The 17,794-nt window shown below is 36.0% G+C and overlaps 1 long non-coding RNA gene across 1 annotated transcript in view; it reads left to right on the top strand.

The window, feature by feature from the left end:
- The window catches only part of LOC128558451 (uncharacterized), a 33,986-nt gene extending 17,914 nt beyond the window's left edge, over positions 1 to 16,072 (top strand). Inside the window, exon 3 of the long non-coding RNA XR_008371630.1 lies at positions 16,018 to 16,072. This is a non-coding gene — a long non-coding RNA (uncharacterized LOC128558451). The remainder of the gene's footprint in view (positions 1 to 16,017) is intronic.
- The last annotated feature ends 1,722 nt before the right edge of the window (positions 16,073 to 17,794 follow it).

The following is a 17,794-nucleotide window of genomic DNA, read 5'->3' as shown; positions in this document are numbered from 1 at the left end:
TGATTCTTGAAAATCTGATTTTGACCCTTGAAAATTTAGGCTGAATGACTCTTGAGTTTCAGAACCTGCTAAAAAAGCTAATTCGGTCAAAAATATGCTTCCGTGGTGTAGTCGAAAGAAGTCCCTAATAAATAGATTCTAGTTTTTCCATGTTTCGCGCATTTGCATGTAAATCGGGAGCCAAATGGGCATTATTTCACTTGTGGAATGAATTTTTAGCTCACCTGAGCACAAAGTGCTCAAGGTGAGCTTTTGTGATTGCCCTGTGTCCGTCGTCCGTCAGTCGTCAGTCCAATTTGACTGTTAACACTCTAGAAGTCACAATTTTGACCTAATCTTAATGGAACTTGGTCAGAATGTTACCCAAATAAAATCTTAGATGAGTTCGATACTGGGTCATCTGGGGTCAAAAACTAGGTCACCAGGTCAAGTCAAAGCAAAAGCTTGTTAACACTCTAGAAGTCACAATTTTGGCCCAATCTTAATGAAACTTGATCAGAATGTTACCTTCAATAAAATCTTGGATGCTTTTGATATTGGGTCATCTGGGATCAAAAACTAGGTCACCAGGTCAATCAAAAAAAAAGCTTGTTAACCTCTAGAGGTCCAAATTTTTGACCCAATTTTAATAAAAATTTGGGTCAAATTTACCCTCAATAATATTTTTGGACTATTTGATATTGGGTCACTATGCAGAAACTAGGCCCTTTTGGGTCAAATCAAAGGAAAAAGCTATTAAACCACCAAAAGGGACACTTTATACTATACTTCAGAAATTTGGGTCAAATTTAATCAGAGATTTAAAGTCCAGTTTGAACCGGGTCATGTGGGGCAAAAACAGGTCACAAGGTAAAATCAAAGAAAACAGATAACACCTAGGGGCCCTTTTAACCATACTTAAGAAACGGTCAAATTTTAATTTTGATATCTATAGATCGACAAACGGGGTCAGGGGGGATTAAAAACTAGGTCATTGGGTAAATAAAGGAAAAGCTTGTTAACACTCAGGGCCCTTTTAGACTGTACCATGAAACTTAGTCAAATGTTAATCTTTAGACTTTAGGTAATTTAATCGGGGTCTGGGGGGGTCAAAAACTGGGCACTAGTCAAATCGAGGAAAAAGCTAGTTGATTTTGGCTAAACGCTGAAATTTTTGACGAGTCCTTGCAAACGCACGATTTCTCATTCTTAAAGGCCTCACAACACAGCAAGTGAGTATTTCCTTTGGACCTCAAATTTCAAAAGTCATGATCAAATGAATTTATTTTTTTCAATCCTATTTGCTATGCCCAATATCGTGTAATCTGTCATATTTATGACTTTAATTGTGCAATACCGAAAAAGCCCGTTTTTTTCTTCCGCGTAACTTTTTAAGTTAAACACCATAACGACTGCAGGATTTGTAAACATTTGGGCATATGATTATGGTGAGAATTTTATCCCCTTTTTGTCACAAAATACAAATATGATTTTTCATAAATTCAAAAAAAATTTGCATACTAACTTATTAGAAAAATTTATCATTTGTTACCCGTCCGTTTCAAAAAATAATTTTTAAAAACCCTGCGAAAATAAAAAATTTATTGTGCTGTGCATTTTATAATTGCGCACATTTACAAACTTGCGTAACACCCGAAAGAAAAAATAAAAAACCAGAACAACGCTAGATTTTATTGATGGGTCCTCTAAAAAACATTGGAACCCTCTTATAAAGATTTTTACCCATCGATAAAATTTAAAAATAACAGCTTCATTTAAATGATCCGAATAAGAAGTCAGTACGTTAATTTTTCCCGAGACTACGGATGAATCCTAACTACATTCTGGAACCTTCTCGGCGAACCGCTGATCTGTTTTAACAAGCTTCAACACTTTTGCGTGGGTCGATTTTGCAGTCAGTAAACGGATAATTAGGGAAGAAGAAGCTTTTTACGGGTTTGTTAGTACTACGATTTTAAAAATAAATTTAAATTTCTTTTTTCGAAAAATAAACAAATGGGCAAACATTAAATTGTATTTTCTGTAGTTTTTTAAAATCGAAAGTGGATCGTCTTGTTTGGCTCTTTGACAAAACAAACAATTTTTTTAAAAAAGATTAAATAAGAGTAATTTAACCGTAAATTTAAATGTCAATACTGCCAATTGCTTAAATTCCCCTTTATTGTTGAACGGAGTTTTTGGCGGTAAAAAAAAGTGTAATCTATCCGGATATAATATTTGGGTAAATATCGAGCGTGTTATAATTTTTAAACTTTAAAGAACAACATATAGATATTATTTAACAGAAATGTTCAAAATTTTATTTTTAAAATACATCATAGAATAAAATTTCAACTTTTTCTAGTGCTGAGCATGACCCGAAAGTAAAACTATGAAGGACAGTCATTAAATATTTTTAATATTGTAATACTAAAAAAAATCTAGGTAATATTTAGAAATTAAAACAAAAATTTTTCAGTTGAAATCCCCCAAAAGGGCTGATAAAGGGTCTACTTTAAAAATTCCCCTTGGGTGATCCCCAAACCCCTATTTTGCAGGGGGGGATCCTCCCCACCCTCTCCCCAAAATTCCACTTTACAGTTTGATACATTGCCCTTTACCCCCCCCCCAATGCCCATTTCAAAATCGACTGCAGTTCAAAGGGGGAAGGAACACCCCTCCCACACCCACCCTGCACCACCACTTAAAGGGCTCAAATATTTTTCACCCATCGGGGCCTTCTGTCTACTGAATCAAACGAAATTGAAAGTACATAGACTACTACAGGTTTTTTAAAGGGGGTTTTAACGGGTCGAAAAAAAAAAATGATGTTTTAACTAAAAAAGAACTGCTTCTTTAAATATTTTTTATTTTTTTCGAAGGGGTACTAGTCCAGTAACTTCTCTTAGTTCGAATGTGCAATTTTCCTGCTGTAAACATTCAGACACATATATTGACACCAGCAACTTTAAAAATATTTTTAAAACGAAAAGTAAGTAATTTAAATTCCATCCCTAAAATATGTTTGAACAATACCTAGCGGTGACACGGTTATTCCCCGGCCCCTATCTGTAAAAACTGAACAGTTCTTTCGTCCATCCGTTACAAATTTGTATGTGGCAATCCGGCTATAAATTTCAATTAAAATTTTCATTTTAAAATTTTTATCACTTCGAAAATCCACCGATAATTGCCTGTTTTGGTAATGCCGGAGCAAATTTTACTGGAAAAATATTTATAGTCAGGGGCAGTATCTTAGTGTCACCTTAAAATTTTGTAGTTTTGACTTTCAACATTTTTTTTTTTCGAACCACTCTTCAATTTTAGAGAAAAATTTTGGGTTTTTAAATACTTGTAAAATGTAAATCAAATTTTTACTAGGCATCGATTGATGCCATTTCATCATTGAACAAAATCTCTTTCAGGGGGGGGAAAAAAAAAAAAAACCAAACTAAACGGTAGCTATAACCCCACATCAATCATTAGCCGCTCTCAGGCCCTTCAGCCTTTGATTAAGATTTTAGAGGCCGCTTTTATGCCCATATTTAAATGAAACATCTTGATATTTTAAAGGGTCATATCAGGTGACGATACAGGGCTTCCATGGCCTTCTTTACTAAAAAGGACACTTTTCATGCTAATACCCATTTTTTCGAGTTTTTCTTTAAAACGAAAGTGGGGTTTTTATTCTGGGACCGCTTTCTGAAATGCACAATATGAGGGTACCTGACTTCATTGCTTGCTTTTCACTCATACTATTCAACGCCCCTTTTTTTTTTGTTTTTTTGAATTGGAATTTTGATAAAAAAGGGTCTACGACGGAGTGAAAATCTAGAAACTGAAAAAAAATTGGTTCTAAAGTACTGAATTTTATATGAAAAAAGAATTTCTTTATTGGTAAAAAAGCCTATAAGTGACAAACAGTATTTTTCTAAAAGTCCCACAGACAGAGCGGAATTTCAAAATTTTCTATTTCTAATCACCTATTACGACATTTGGGCAGAAACAAGACTTATTTTTAGCCACATACACGAAGTGCCAAGTTGAGCTTTTGTGATCGCTCTGGGCCACGTCGCCTTTGTCAAAAATTTTTGCTTTTAACACTCTAGAGGTCACAATTTAACCCCTATCTAATGAAACTCGGTCAGAATCGTTACCCTCAATAAAATCTTGGATGAGTTCGATACTGGGTCATCTGGGGTCAAAAACTAGGTCACCAGGTCAAGTCAAAGCAAAAGCTTTTAACATCTAAAGACACTTTTCCCCCCCAAAATTAATGAAATTTGGCCCAATGTACCTTATAAAATTTTGGATGCATTTGATATTGGGTCATCTGGGTCAAAAACGGTCCCAGGTTAAATAAAAGGGAAAAGTTGGAAACACTCTAGAACCACATTTATACATATCTTCATAAACGGGCAGAAGTTATCCTAAAGAAATCTTGGGACAAGTTCTATTTTGGTCACTGAGATTAAAAACTAGGTCCTTGGTCAAAATCAAAGTAAAAGCTTTTTAAACACTCTAGGGGTCACAATTTTGGCCCAAACTTAATAAACGGTCAAATGTTTTACCCTAATAAAATCTTGGATGTTTTTGATATTGGGTTTCGGGGTCAAAACTAGCACCAGGTCAAATCAAAGGAAAAGTTTGGGTAACACTCTAGGGGCCACTTTTATGACTAATTTTTCAAAACTTGGTCAAATTTATCAGATCTTAAAGCCAGTTTGATCTGGTCATGTGGGTCAAAAAAAAGGTCACAAGGTCAAATAAAAGGGAAAAGAGTTAACACTCAAAAGGGACACTTTAGACCATATCTTCTGAAACTTGGTCAGAATTTTAAATCATGATGATCTAAACCATTGAATCTGGGTCTGAGGGCAAAAATAGGTCAAAATGTCAAATCAAAGAAAACTATTTAACACTCTAGGGCCACTTTATACCATATTTTAAATAAACTTGGTCAAATTTAAATCTTGAGATCTATAGGTCATTTCAAATCTAGGTCAGGGGGAGTCAAAATCTATTTTCAGTCACCAGGTAAAATCAAAGAAAAGCTTTGTGTTTCCGCGGGCCTTTTTTAACAGGCGCAGCGCCTGCCCCGTTTAAGGGGCCGCCAAGGGCCCTTCAAGCGCCCTTTGCGCCAGTCCCTTTTATTTTATCGGGCTTTGTATTTATCTTGAAATCCCCTTCAAAACCAGCCGGGATCCCAAATGTCCGGGGGGCATGTTCCGTGTATTGAAACCGCAAAGCGGCTTTGATCAACAAGTCGACACGGGTGCATCAACCGGAATCCCCGATTAAGAACTGACAGGATTATCAACAATTACGCCCCTTATGATTCTTTTTAATTGAAACATAGATAAAATTTGTTGTTTTTAGAAACGCGGCGAGCTACTTTTACCTTTTTTACGGAAGAGATATTGAAAACATCAGAACAAAAGATTAAAGGAAAATTTATTTTAAAAGGTTGTAATCAATTAAAATGAAATTGATTGTCGCACATTTTTGATGCCCATTGGGTTTTTAAAAAAAATGTTAATTTTTCCCTTTCCCGACGCCGCCAACCCAGAAAAATGACCAGACCAAAATTTTTACTAAATTTTACACAAAATTTTTTACCTTCGGGGGTATCATTTAAAAAAATAAACAGTAAACTTTTAAACTTCAAAATATACCAAATTCTTTAAAATCGAAAAAATTCTTGTTTAATAATTACGAAGTATACTTTTCAAAAGCACATTCTGACGCCCAACGCAGAAGTCGCCCCATCTTAAAAAATTTAAAAATTTCCCGGGTATGAAAAAAACCGTAACCTAGCGTTTAAGTTATAAAACCTATCGAATTAAATAATAAACTAAAATGAAAGGGCCCTAGTTTTGTTTTAGTAAAAAAATTTGTCAAAAAATTTTTATATGGCTAAAATTTTAATTTGAAAGTGCAGGGCCGCATCAAGCAACCAAAATTTTGAATTATTATTCGCAATAAACCCATAGGTATTCACTTTTATTTTATTTACTTAATCTGTAGATTAAAGAAAAAAAAACCAGATTCTTATCAATCATTGATTCAACAGTGTATGGGGGTTGACACTACCAATAGAATGTAACCTCCCCGTCTATCACAAAGCCCCCAAAATAAATAGTACTAATCTTTTTTCCTTTCCTAGGCATTTTCTCGCGCAACGTGCACTTTACACTCCCCCGCGTTTCAGTAGTATCATTTTGCATTCTAAGAAATGGGCTGTTCCATCGCAGCTGATAAAAATGGGGGGTAAAAATTTTTAATGTCACGAAAGAGAAATTGAAAGAAACGAAAAGTAGTAAATTCAGCGGGGTTGTATTAACGAACTGTAGTTTTTTTTAATAAAAGTTTTCCCCCCTTTTTTTTTGTTTTTCTAAAGTAGCGATCTAGTTTTTATGGGAATATAAGTGTCTGAAAATCGATATGCAGAAAATTCGAAACACTTTTTTGAAGTGAGTGGATTTTATATGAAATAAAGAAAAGCTGGATTTTGTGGTGTTTTTACCCGTATCGCAGAAACTTAAAAAATGGCAGACGATCAAAACTAGCAAATTTCACAGCAGTACTTTTTTCGTACATTTTACTTCTTTTCTTGCCCAAAAAAAAAAAAAAATGAACTTCCCTAAGATTTTTTTCTTTTTTAAACTTACTGCAACGAAGAACAATGGTTTTAATACGATATAGGGGACCATCATTGATTACATGAAATTTGACAACTGCCTATCTCTTTAAAGTAATTTAATGGTGAAATGGGGTATGATTGACAAATAAAGTTGGGATTGATATTGTTTAAAAAAAACTTGTTTCTTATTAAATTATCCCAGATATCTGCACGAAAAGCAAGCCCCACTTCAGTTTGGGATCAAAATAAAAAGTTTTAAAGTATGGTAAACATTACTAAGGAAAATACAAAATACTACCCCATATCTGAGATATGAAAAATTCTCAAAAGCAAAGTGAAAAAGTATTAAAAAGGGGTTTTTAAAATGATGCCCGCAAGCTACTTGGACGAATGCCCCTTTTAGTGCCAAACCGCGCATTAAAAGTCTTTTTTTCAGGAAGCACCAGCCCCCTTTTTGAGTCTGCAGAAACACACAGGTAAAACCTAGAGGCCACATTTTTTTGGGCCCAATCTTAATGAAACTTGGTCAGAATGTCACCCTAAAAATCTTGGGTGATTTGATATTGGGGCATCGGGTCAAAAACAAGGCACCAGGGCAAAAAAAAGGAAAAGCTTGTTTTAAAACTCAGAGCCCCAAAGGGCCCAAACTTTTAATGAAACTTGTCAGAATAATACCCCAATAAAGTCTTGACGATTTGATAAATTGGGCATCCTGGTTTAAAAAAAATAGGTCACCAGATCAAATCAAAGGGAAAAGCTTGTTAACACGTAAGGGCCCCATTTATACAAATCTTCATGATACTTGTCAAAGTTAACTTGAAAGATCCCGAAAGGGCCATTTGAATCTGGGTCAGGGGGGGTCAAAAAAAAGGGCCCCCTGGTTAAATCAAAGGAAAAGCTTTTAACATCTAGAGGCCACATTTTTTACTGTATTACACTTTATGAAACTTATTCAGAAATTTAATCTTGGGACTTTAGGTCAAGTTTGAATCTGGGTCATGTCGGGTCAAAAACGTCACCTGGGCAAATCAAAGAAAAGCTATTTTCACTTTCGAGGCCCCATTTTTACCATATCTTAATGAAACTTGGGGCAAATGTTTTTCTTGATGATCTTAGGGGCATAGACAGGTGACGATCAGGGGCCCTTTATGGCCCCCTTTTTCATTTTTGAAAAAATTTTTCACACATTGGGGGATAAAATTTCACAAATCTGGTGCGATCAAATCCCTATTTGTATGATTTAACATGAAAATCACGATGGATTTGTTAAATCCTTGGCATTTTGATAAAAAGTGCTCTTTTACCTTCTCTCCCTTAAAAAATTTGCTGAATTTAAAGTTAAACACTTTAAAAAAGTGAAAACCGCACATGAGGTGACTTTTTTGGGCCAAAAAACGGGCATGGGGGGGGGCCCAGAAAAAACCCTTTTCTCAAATTTAACTTTTGATTTTAAGTGGCTGCCAGGTTTTCCTTTTTGAAGGTTCTCTAGAAATAAATCAAAAATTTTCTGAAATTAAAAAAAAAAAACAAATTTGGGCAAAATGTCTTTTCCGGGGTAGTCGAAAAAAAGTCCCCAATAAAAGATCCCATTTTCCATTTTTTGCACAATTCGGACCCAAATGGCCATTATTTTCACTTTTGGAATGAATTTTACAAAAATAGGACACTTTTTTATGCTAAATCGCATGTTTTTCGATTTTTTACGTGAAAACGAAAATATGGTGTTTATCTCAGACCGCTTTCTGAAATGCGGGAATTATAACTGACTTCAACCTGACTTCAGTTACTTGCATTACCTGAAAAATTCAAACCCCCCTTTTTAGCTCAGCAAGCAAATGCCCCAGGTGAGTTTTTGTGACGCTCGTTCCGGCTCTGCTGTCGTCTGTCGTCTGTCAAATTACTTGTGTATGCATAGAGGCTGATTTTTTAAATATCTCATGAAAATTTTGGGCAAAAGATAACCTTGGATGAAATCTAGGGAAGTTTAAAAAGGATCATCTGGAACAAAAACAGGGCACTAGGTCAAATCAAAGAAAAAAATTTTTGTATCGATAGAGGTGTATTTTTTAATTAAACTTCATGAATTTTTTGGCAAAAGAGACCTTATGAAATCTAGGGCCAGTTCGAAGATGGGTCTCGGGGGCAGGAACTAGGTCACTAGGTCAAAACAAAAAAAAACCTTGTTACGATAGAGGGTGTATTTTTTTAATTAACTTCATGAATTTTTGTCAGAATGATTGCCTGATAAAAACTAGGCCGAGTTTGAAAATGGGGACGGAGTCAAAAACAGGGCAAATGAAAAAAAACCTTTGTAGTGATAGAGGGGTGTTTTTTCAATTAATCTTATAATTTGGTCAGAAGATTTTTCCTTTAAGAAATCTAGGCCGATTTAAAATGGTCTCTGTACAAAAAAAAGGGCACTAATTCAAAACAAAAAAAACCTTGTGTATGCGATAGAGGCTGTATTTTTCAATTAATCTTCAGAATTTTTTGGCAAATAATTGCCTTTATAAAATCAGGCCGGTTCGAATATGGGGCATCTGGATCAAAACTGGTCATAGGGCAAATCAAAGAAAAACCTTGTGTTGCGATAGAGGGGTGTATTTTTTTAATTAATCTTCAGAATTTGGTCGAATGTAACCTTTATGAAATCTAGGCCGAATTTGAGAATGGGTTATCTGGGGGGCAAAAGGTAGGTCACTAGGTCAAATCAAGAAAAACATTGTGTATGCGAAGAGGCTGTATTTTTTAATTGATTCATAAATTTGGTCAGAAAATTGCATTATGAAATCTAGGTCAAGTTTTAATATGGGTCATCTGGGTTCAAAAATTAGTCACTAGGGCAAATCAAAGAAAAACGGGTATGCCAAAGGCTATATTTTTTTTTTATCTTCCTGAAATTTAAATCAAATGATTCCTGATGAAAACTACGTTTAAAAAATTTAATTATGGGGCATCAGGATCAAAAAAAAAGGTCACTAGGTCAAATAAAGAAAACCCTTCTTAGCAAAGAGGGTGTATTTTTCAAAAGATCTTCATGAAATTTTTCAGAATGATTGCCTTTATGAAATTTGGGCCCAATTCCAATAGGTCATCTGGTCAAAAATTTGGTCACAGGTTAAATCAAAGAAAAACCTTGTTAGCGAAAAGGCTAATTTTTTTCAAATGATCTTTATGAAATTTTGTCAGAATGATTGCCTTTAGAAATCTAGGCAAGTTCGAATATGGGTCTCTGGTTTAAAAACAGTCACTAGGGCAAATCAAAAAAAAAACCCTTTTGTTTAATAGGGCTGATTTTACACTGGGTTTCATAAAATCTGGTCGAATGGGTTTCTTGATAAAATCTAGGTCAAGTTCGAATAAAGATAGTCTTTGGGGGAAAAAAATAGGTCACAGGTCAAATCAAAAAAAAACTTTTGGGATGCGATAATTGTATTTTTCAATTTATCTTCATGAAATTTTTATCAAAAGATCCCCTTTAGAAATCTAGGGCAAGTTTGAAATGGGTCCTGGGTCAAAACTAGGGCCTATCAAAACAAAGAAAATACTTATACCAAGATTTTTCTCCAATTTTAATATAATTTTTTCAAATTTTTTTTCCAGAAACACTAGGTCAAACATGTTTACCGTTTAATATTTTTTGGTTTTGGTTTTTCCGGGAGCGGGCCCAGGGGAATCTTGGCCCTCATTTCTTTTTTTTTTGTTTTCTTGAAGCAAATGTATGGATACTTGTGGAAATAGGTCTATGACGGATGAAAAACAGAAAAATGTTCAAAAAATTTTCTGAAGTACTGAATTTTTTTTTGAAACAAAAAACAATTTCTTTATTTTGGGAATAGCCAAACCGATTGAATTTTGGGAAGTTTGCCCCTTTTTAACGAATTTTGGTAAAAATTTTTTGATGAAGGAAATATCTCTGTTACTATCAAAGCTATTTACTTGAAACTTTTAAAAAGTTATTTACTATCAAAGTCTACACCGGAGAAACAAACCCCCTAGCTTGGGTTTGAATTTTGACAGTTTTTTTTTTTTATGCCCCCTTTTTACTTTGATTTTTTTTTTGAAGTTTTAAACATTTTTACTGGCAAAGCTCAATTCAATCAAGCACTGAGAAAAATTTTAGTGCCTGTCTCACAGTCACCCCCTTTTTACTATAGAATTCCCCGGGCAAGTTTTGATGCACCTTTTGCTCCTATCATTTCCACATTGCAAAAATTTTTTCCCTGAATTTTGTACATTTTATACTTCTTTAATGTTTTGATAACCATACTGTTTTGGGTTTCTAATCCATTTGACACAACTTAAACTATTGTCCAAAATCTTAATATCTTCATCCCATTTTGAGGGCATTTAAAAACTCCCTTGGCAGCCCACTTTCCTTTAAAGTCCCAATTTCACTACAAAGGAAAATAGTTGACATGCTCTCCCGTTGTTAACAGCAGTTGCTTGTACTCTGTGGATGGCTGTCAAGGAATAACAGATCATGGATTATGACCAAATTTCCATGAATTTTAAACCCCTTTTTTAAATTATTAATTTTGAAACACAAAACTAAATATATTTTTTCTCGGGTTAATCAATTCCCAATATTGTCTTCCCCATTGGAATCATTCAGTACCCAGTATACTCCAGCTCCCATTTTTCTATAAAAGCTCTTGTTTAATTAACCCCCGACGAAATCGGAGGGGTATAGTTTTTGGGATTGTCTTCCGTTTTTCTTTCCGTCCACCGACCATATTAAGGAATGTTTTGGGAATATTTTTAAAAACTTTTAATACATGCACCACAATGATTTTGCGGCCTGTCAAGTTTTAGTCGATTTTCCCAATAACACCAAATTTTGGTCCTTAGAATTTCTAGTGTTAACTAAAAAGGTACTAAAATATGGCATTTCGCACATAATTTTATATAATTTACCTTGAACATGGACCCTTTAAAAAGAATTTAGATCACCCAAAACTGGGGTTTTGCACCACAATTTCCCTTCAGATTTCTTTGTAACTTCAAGTTTTGCCCTTTAATTGTAAAAAATCCACATATTTGTACATAACAAACTTACCATTTTGAAAAAAGTTGCCATTACATTTCTTTCATTCTTCTCCATGAACATTTATTATAAACATGTGAAGTTGTGCACCCACACCTGGTCACCCCCTTGCCTTCCTTATTTTAGATTTTTGCAAACCTTCCATGACTATTTATCAACATGCAAGTTGTACCATTCCCCCACCCCGCTCCTCCAACCAGTCATGCCCACCACCGATCATGCATCCCCTGCCCCCCTTCCTTCACCCATTTTTTGTTTGTTTTTGTTTTTGATTTTTAATTTTCCATCAATATTTATAATCAACATGTGAATTTTTGTTTCCTCACCTGTTCACACACCCCGTCCCCCTAAAAAAATATAAACATATATTTATATATATACATATATAATTATGTATTTCCATTCCTTTCTTTTTTATGCCCCCAAAGGGAGGCATGTAGTTTTTGAACCGTCTGTCAGTCTGTCAGTCTGTCCGCAGTTTTCGTGTCCGGTCCATATCTTTGTCATCGATGGATGGATTTTCAAATAACTTGGCATGAATGTGTACCACAGTAAGACGATGTGTCGCGCGCAAGACCCAGGTCCGTAGCTCAAAGGTCAAGGTCACACTTAGACGTTAAAGGTCATTTTTCATGATAGTGCATTCGTGTCCAGTCCATATCTTTGTCATTCCTTGATGGATTTTCAAATAACTTGGCATGAATGTGTACCACATTAAGACGACGTGTCGCGCGCAAGACCCAGGTCAGTAGCTCAGAGGTCAAGGTCACACTTAGACGTTAAAGGTCATTTTTTATGATAGTGCATTCGTGTCCGGTCCATATCTTTGTCATCCATGGATGGATTTTCAAATAACTAGGCATGAATGTGTACCACAGTAAGAAGACGTGTCATGCGCAAGACCCAGGTCCGTAGCTTAAAGGTCAAGGTCACACTTAGACGTTAAAGGTCATATTTCATGATAGTGCATTGATGGGCGTGTCCGGTCCATATCTTTGTCATTCATGCATGGATTTTAAAATTATTGGGCATGAATGTGTACCACAGTAAGACGACGTGTCGCGCGCAAGACCCAGGTCCGTAGGTCAAAGGTCCTAACATCGGCCATAACTATTCATTCTAAGTGCCATCGGGGGCATGTGTCATCCTATGGAGACAGCTCTTGTTTTTTAGCTCACCTGTCACAAAGTGACAAGGTGAGCTTTTGTGATCGCGCGGTGTCCGTCGTCCGTGCGTGCGTGCGTCCGTCCGTAAACTTTTGCTTGTGACCACTCTAGAGGTCACATTTTTCATGGGATCTTTATGAAAGTTGGTCAGAATGTTCATCTTGATGATATCTAGGTCAAGTTCGAAACTGGGTCACGTGCCGTCAAAAACTAGGTCAGTAGGTCTAAAAATAGAAAAACCTTGTGACCTCTCTAGAGGCCATATATTTCACGAGATCTTCATGAAAATTGGTCAGAATGTTCACCTTGATGATATCTAGGTTAAGTTGGAAACTGGGTCACGTGCCTTCAAAAACTAGGTCAGTAGGTCTAAAAATAGAAAAACCTTGTGACCTCTCTAGAGGCCATATTTTTCACAAGATCTTCATGAAAATTGGTCAGAATGTTCACCTTGATGATATCTAGGTCAAGTTCAAAACTGGGTCACGTGCCTTTAAAAACTAGGTCAGTAGGTCAAATAATAGAAAAACCTTGTGACCTCTCTAGAGGCCATATTTTTCATGGGATCTGTATGAAAGTTGGTCTGAATGTTCATCTTGATGATATCTAGGTCAAATTCGAAACTGGGTCACGTGCGGTCAAAAACTAGGTCAGTAGGTCTAAAAATAGAAAAACCTTGTGACCTCTCTAGAGGCCATATATTTCACGAGATCTTCATGAAAATTGATCAGAATGTTCACCTTGATGATATCTAGGTCAAGTTTGAAAGTGGGTCACGTGCCATCAAAAACTAGGTCAGTAGGTCAAATAATAGAAAAACCTTTTGACCTCTCTAGAGGCCATATTTTTCATGGGATCTGTATGAAAGTTGGTCTGAATGTTCATCTTGATGATATCTAGGTCAAGTTCGAAAGTGGGTCACGTGCCTTCAAAAACTAGGTCAGTAGGTCAAATAATAGAAAAACCTTGTGACCATAAAGGCCATATTTTGTATGGGATCTGTATGAAAATTGATCTGAATGTTCATCTTGATGATATCTAGGTCAAGTTCGAAACAGGGTCATGTGCGGTCAAAAACTAGGTCAGTAGGTCTAAAAATAGAAAATCCTTGTGACCTCTCTAGAGGCCATACTTGTAAAATGAGATTTTCATAAAAAAATGGGAAAAAATTTCCCTTGATGATATCGGGTAAATTTAAAAAAGGGGTCACGTCCTTAAAAAACTAGTCATAGGTCAAAATAGAAAAACCTTGTGCCTAAGACCATATTTTTGTGGTCTCATGAAAATTGGCAGAATTTTATCTTGAAATACTAGGTCAATTCAAAACGGTCACAGACCAAAAATTTGGTCACAAGTCAAATAATAAAAAAAAAACGACGTCATACCAAAACTGGTCATGTGGGAAGAGGTGAGCGATTCAGGACCATCATGGTCCTCTTGTTTAAATGTTCAAACCTTGTGTTTTCTTAAGGACATCTTAAACAGCAACCTTGGTGCCAAACACTCAAACACAATATTTCTTTCCATTTAAAACTTCAAGCTCACATTCATTAACTGCATGTAATTTTAATAGTTTAAAGTTTATTACAGAAATATTCCTTAAAAATAAATTTTTAATCGGGATCGAAGTATCAACATTTATTTGACTCTTTAATTAAACATTTGTTTTCTGTTAAATGTTTTTTTACTAATGAAAATTTTTTGCTTCTTGTAACATCCTTAATTTTTGCCGGATAATTTTTTTTTTCTTTCCCTCACCACAAACCCTTTTGGGGGGGGAAAACCAAATTCTCGAATTTGGTTGGGTACTAGTCCTTTTTTTAAAACAACTAATTAAAAGACGCCCGAAGGGATGTTTATGCATGACCTGGTGTCCGTCGCAGTCCGTCTGCCTGTCCTTTGCAATTTCGTTCCGCTCGTAACTTTTAAACCTTTGAAATTTTAAGGAAATGACACAAATTTCACCACACGAACAAACGTGCACAGCGCATTTTGGTTTGTCTCGCTTCAAGAAAGGTCCATTTTAGGAATCAAGGTCATATCACTTTGTTTTCGTTCCGCCCGTAACTCTTGAACGCAGAAGGATTCAAAGGGGATTTCACCACCCGAGACATTGAAAAGGCAATGTTCCGGATACTTTTTTCAAGGCCCAAAGCCCACTTAGGGGTAAAAGTCTATATGACTGCTTTTTTTTTTTTCTCTTGTTTTTTGTTTGGCAGACCCCTCTTTTTTTTCAAAAACAAAAATTTTTTTTTAATTATTTCCCCTTTTTACTTACTATAAATGCTTATTTTGAAACTTTTTAGCTCACTGTTAAAAGGTGAGCTTTGGATCGCCCTTGTCCTCGTCAACAATTGACTGTTAACCCTAAAAGTCAAAATTTTTGGCCCAGTCTTAATAAAACTTGGTCAGAATGTTTCCTCAATGAAATTTTGGGACGATTCGTAGGGGTCATCGGGGGTAAAAAACTGGGTCACCAGGTCAAATCAAAGGAAAAGCTTGTTAACACTGTAGTGGCCACTTTTTAAACCGATTTAAAAAAACTTGGTCAAAAATTTTAATCTGATGATCATGGTTTTATTTTTAAATCTTGGCAGGGGGGTTTTTAAAAACTAGTAAAAAGGGTCAGATCAAGGAAAAGTTTTGTAACACTCTTAGGGGCCCTTTAGACTGATCTCATGAAATTTAATCAGAATTTAATCTTGATGATCTTTGGCAAGTTTGAACGGGGGCATGGGGGGGGGAAAAACTAGGTCAAGGGGGTCAAATCAGAGGGAAAAGCTAAAACACTTTAGAGGTTACATTTATGACCTTTTAATGAATTGGCAAAAAGTTGATCTTGATAATCTTTTAGTAAATAGGTCAGGTGGGATACGGGGCCTTCAGGCCCTCTTGTTTTATTTTTGGGCCACAGAAAAAAAAAAGGGGACCACTTTTTCTGGGGTACAACATAAAGGTACTCCATTTTTAGGTTTTTTTGACATCCCTTTTTCCCTTGTTGGGATTTTTTTTTTGGGGATTTAGTTTTTTTTTTGAATTTTCCCTTCCCTTTGTTGTTCCGCCTTTGGGCTTCACATTTCAAGCCCTTTAAATTTGCTCCATCCCTGAGTAACCCTTAGGATATATTGCCCACTTGGCAGAGCTCTTGTTTATTTTTTCATAATCAAGAAAATTTTTTTCAGATAAAAACAAAGATGTGTGTGCCATTTGATGATAATACAGCTGAGTCTGTGTACACAAATTGCTTCAAAAACCTCCCCTAGGGGGCTTAGACACGGGAAGAGATAAAAAGTGTCAAAAATATTACTTTTTTAGAGTATAATTTAAGCAGAAACAAAATGTCAAGAAATGCCCTGTACAAATCAAAGTGCCAACAGGGGGGCAAAAAAAGTACAACACTTTAAAAAATCAAAAAAGGTGCAGAGTAACAGATAAAGTTCCATTAAAGAACTGAGGTAATAATTTTAAGAAAAGCGAAGCAGGCAGGGTTTCATCAAGAGTTTATTTAAATTTTTAACAAGTTGAGCAAAAAAAGTTTTAGCAAAGAAAGACAGAGTTTTAAAAAGGCTGGGGGCACACAGACCAGCAAAGAGTTAAGGCAGATGGATTCAGCAAAGAACTGAGACAGACAGTTTTTCAAAAAGGCTGAGGCACACAGATTTTTCAGCAAATAGTTGAACAGAGGGAGAAACAGCAAAGACTGAGACAGAGGTTTTTCAGAAAAGAGCTGAGGCACACAGATTTCAGCAAATATTTTGAAAGCAAGGGTTTTTCAGCAAAGAACTGAACAGACGGGGTTTCAGCAAAGAGCTGAGGCACACAAGTTTCAGCAAATTTTTGAAGCGAGGATTTTCAGAAAAGAACTAGACAGAGGGTGTTTCAGCAAAGAGCTGAGGCACACAGAGTTTCGCAAATAGTTGAAGCAGATGGATATCGAAAAAGAACTGAGACAACGTGTTTCAGCAAAGAGCTGGGGCACACAGAGTTTCAGCAAAAGTGAACAGATGGATTTTTCAGAAAAGAACGAGACAGGGGTTTTCAGCAAAGAGCGAGGCACCGATTTTTCAGAAAATAGTTTGAAGCGATGGATTTCAGCAAGAACTGAACAGACGGTTTTGGCAAAGAGCTGGGGCACACAATTTTTCAGCAAATAGTTGAAGCAAGGAGTTTCGCAAAAAAACTGAGACAACGGTTTTTTGGGAAAAGAGCGAGGCACACAATTTCAGCAAATGTTAAGCGATGGAGTTTCAGCAAAGAACTAACAGCGTGTTTCCAAAAAAGGAGGCACACAGATTTTCAGCAAAAAGTTAAGCAGAGGGAGTACACAAAGAACTGAACAGACGGGTTTTTTCAGCAAAAGCTGGGGCCACAGAGCAGCAAATAGTTAAGCAGATGGATTTTCGCAAAGAACTGAGACAGACGGGTTTCAGAAAAGGGAAGAGGCACACAGAGTTTCAGCAAAATTTTGAAGCGAGGGATATCAGCAAAGAACTGAGACAGACGGGGTTTTCAGCAAAGAGCTGAGGCACACAAAAATTTCAGAAAAAATTTTTAAGCAATGGATTTTTCAGCAAAAACTGAGACAGACGGGTTTCAGCAAAGACGAGGCACACAGAGTTTCAGCAAATAGTTTAAGCAGATGGAGATCAGAAAAGAACGAGACAGACAGTGTTCAGCAAAGAGCGAGGCACCAGAGTTTCAGCAAATATTTAAAGCGATGGATTTTTCAAAAAAGAACTGAGACAGACGGTGTTTCAGCAAAACTGGGGCACACGAGTTTCAGCAAATAGTTGAAGCAGATGAGTATCAGCAAAGAACTGAGACACGGGTTTTTCAGCAAAGAGCTGAGGCACACAGATTTCACAAAAGTTGAAGCACACAGATGTTGGCAAGAGGCATACACAAGGAACTGTGTTTCAGCAAAGCCCAAAAGAAAAAGAGCTGGGGTGCAAGTCAATC

This window comes from Mercenaria mercenaria, chromosome 7 (genome assembly GCF_021730395.1).
Source record: "Mercenaria mercenaria strain notata chromosome 7, MADL_Memer_1, whole genome shotgun sequence".
Classification (NCBI taxonomy): domain Eukaryota; kingdom Metazoa; phylum Mollusca; class Bivalvia; order Venerida; family Veneridae; genus Mercenaria; species Mercenaria mercenaria.
The sequence above is the reverse complement of the archived record's forward strand: the minus strand, read 5'-3'. Positions and strand labels throughout refer to the sequence as shown.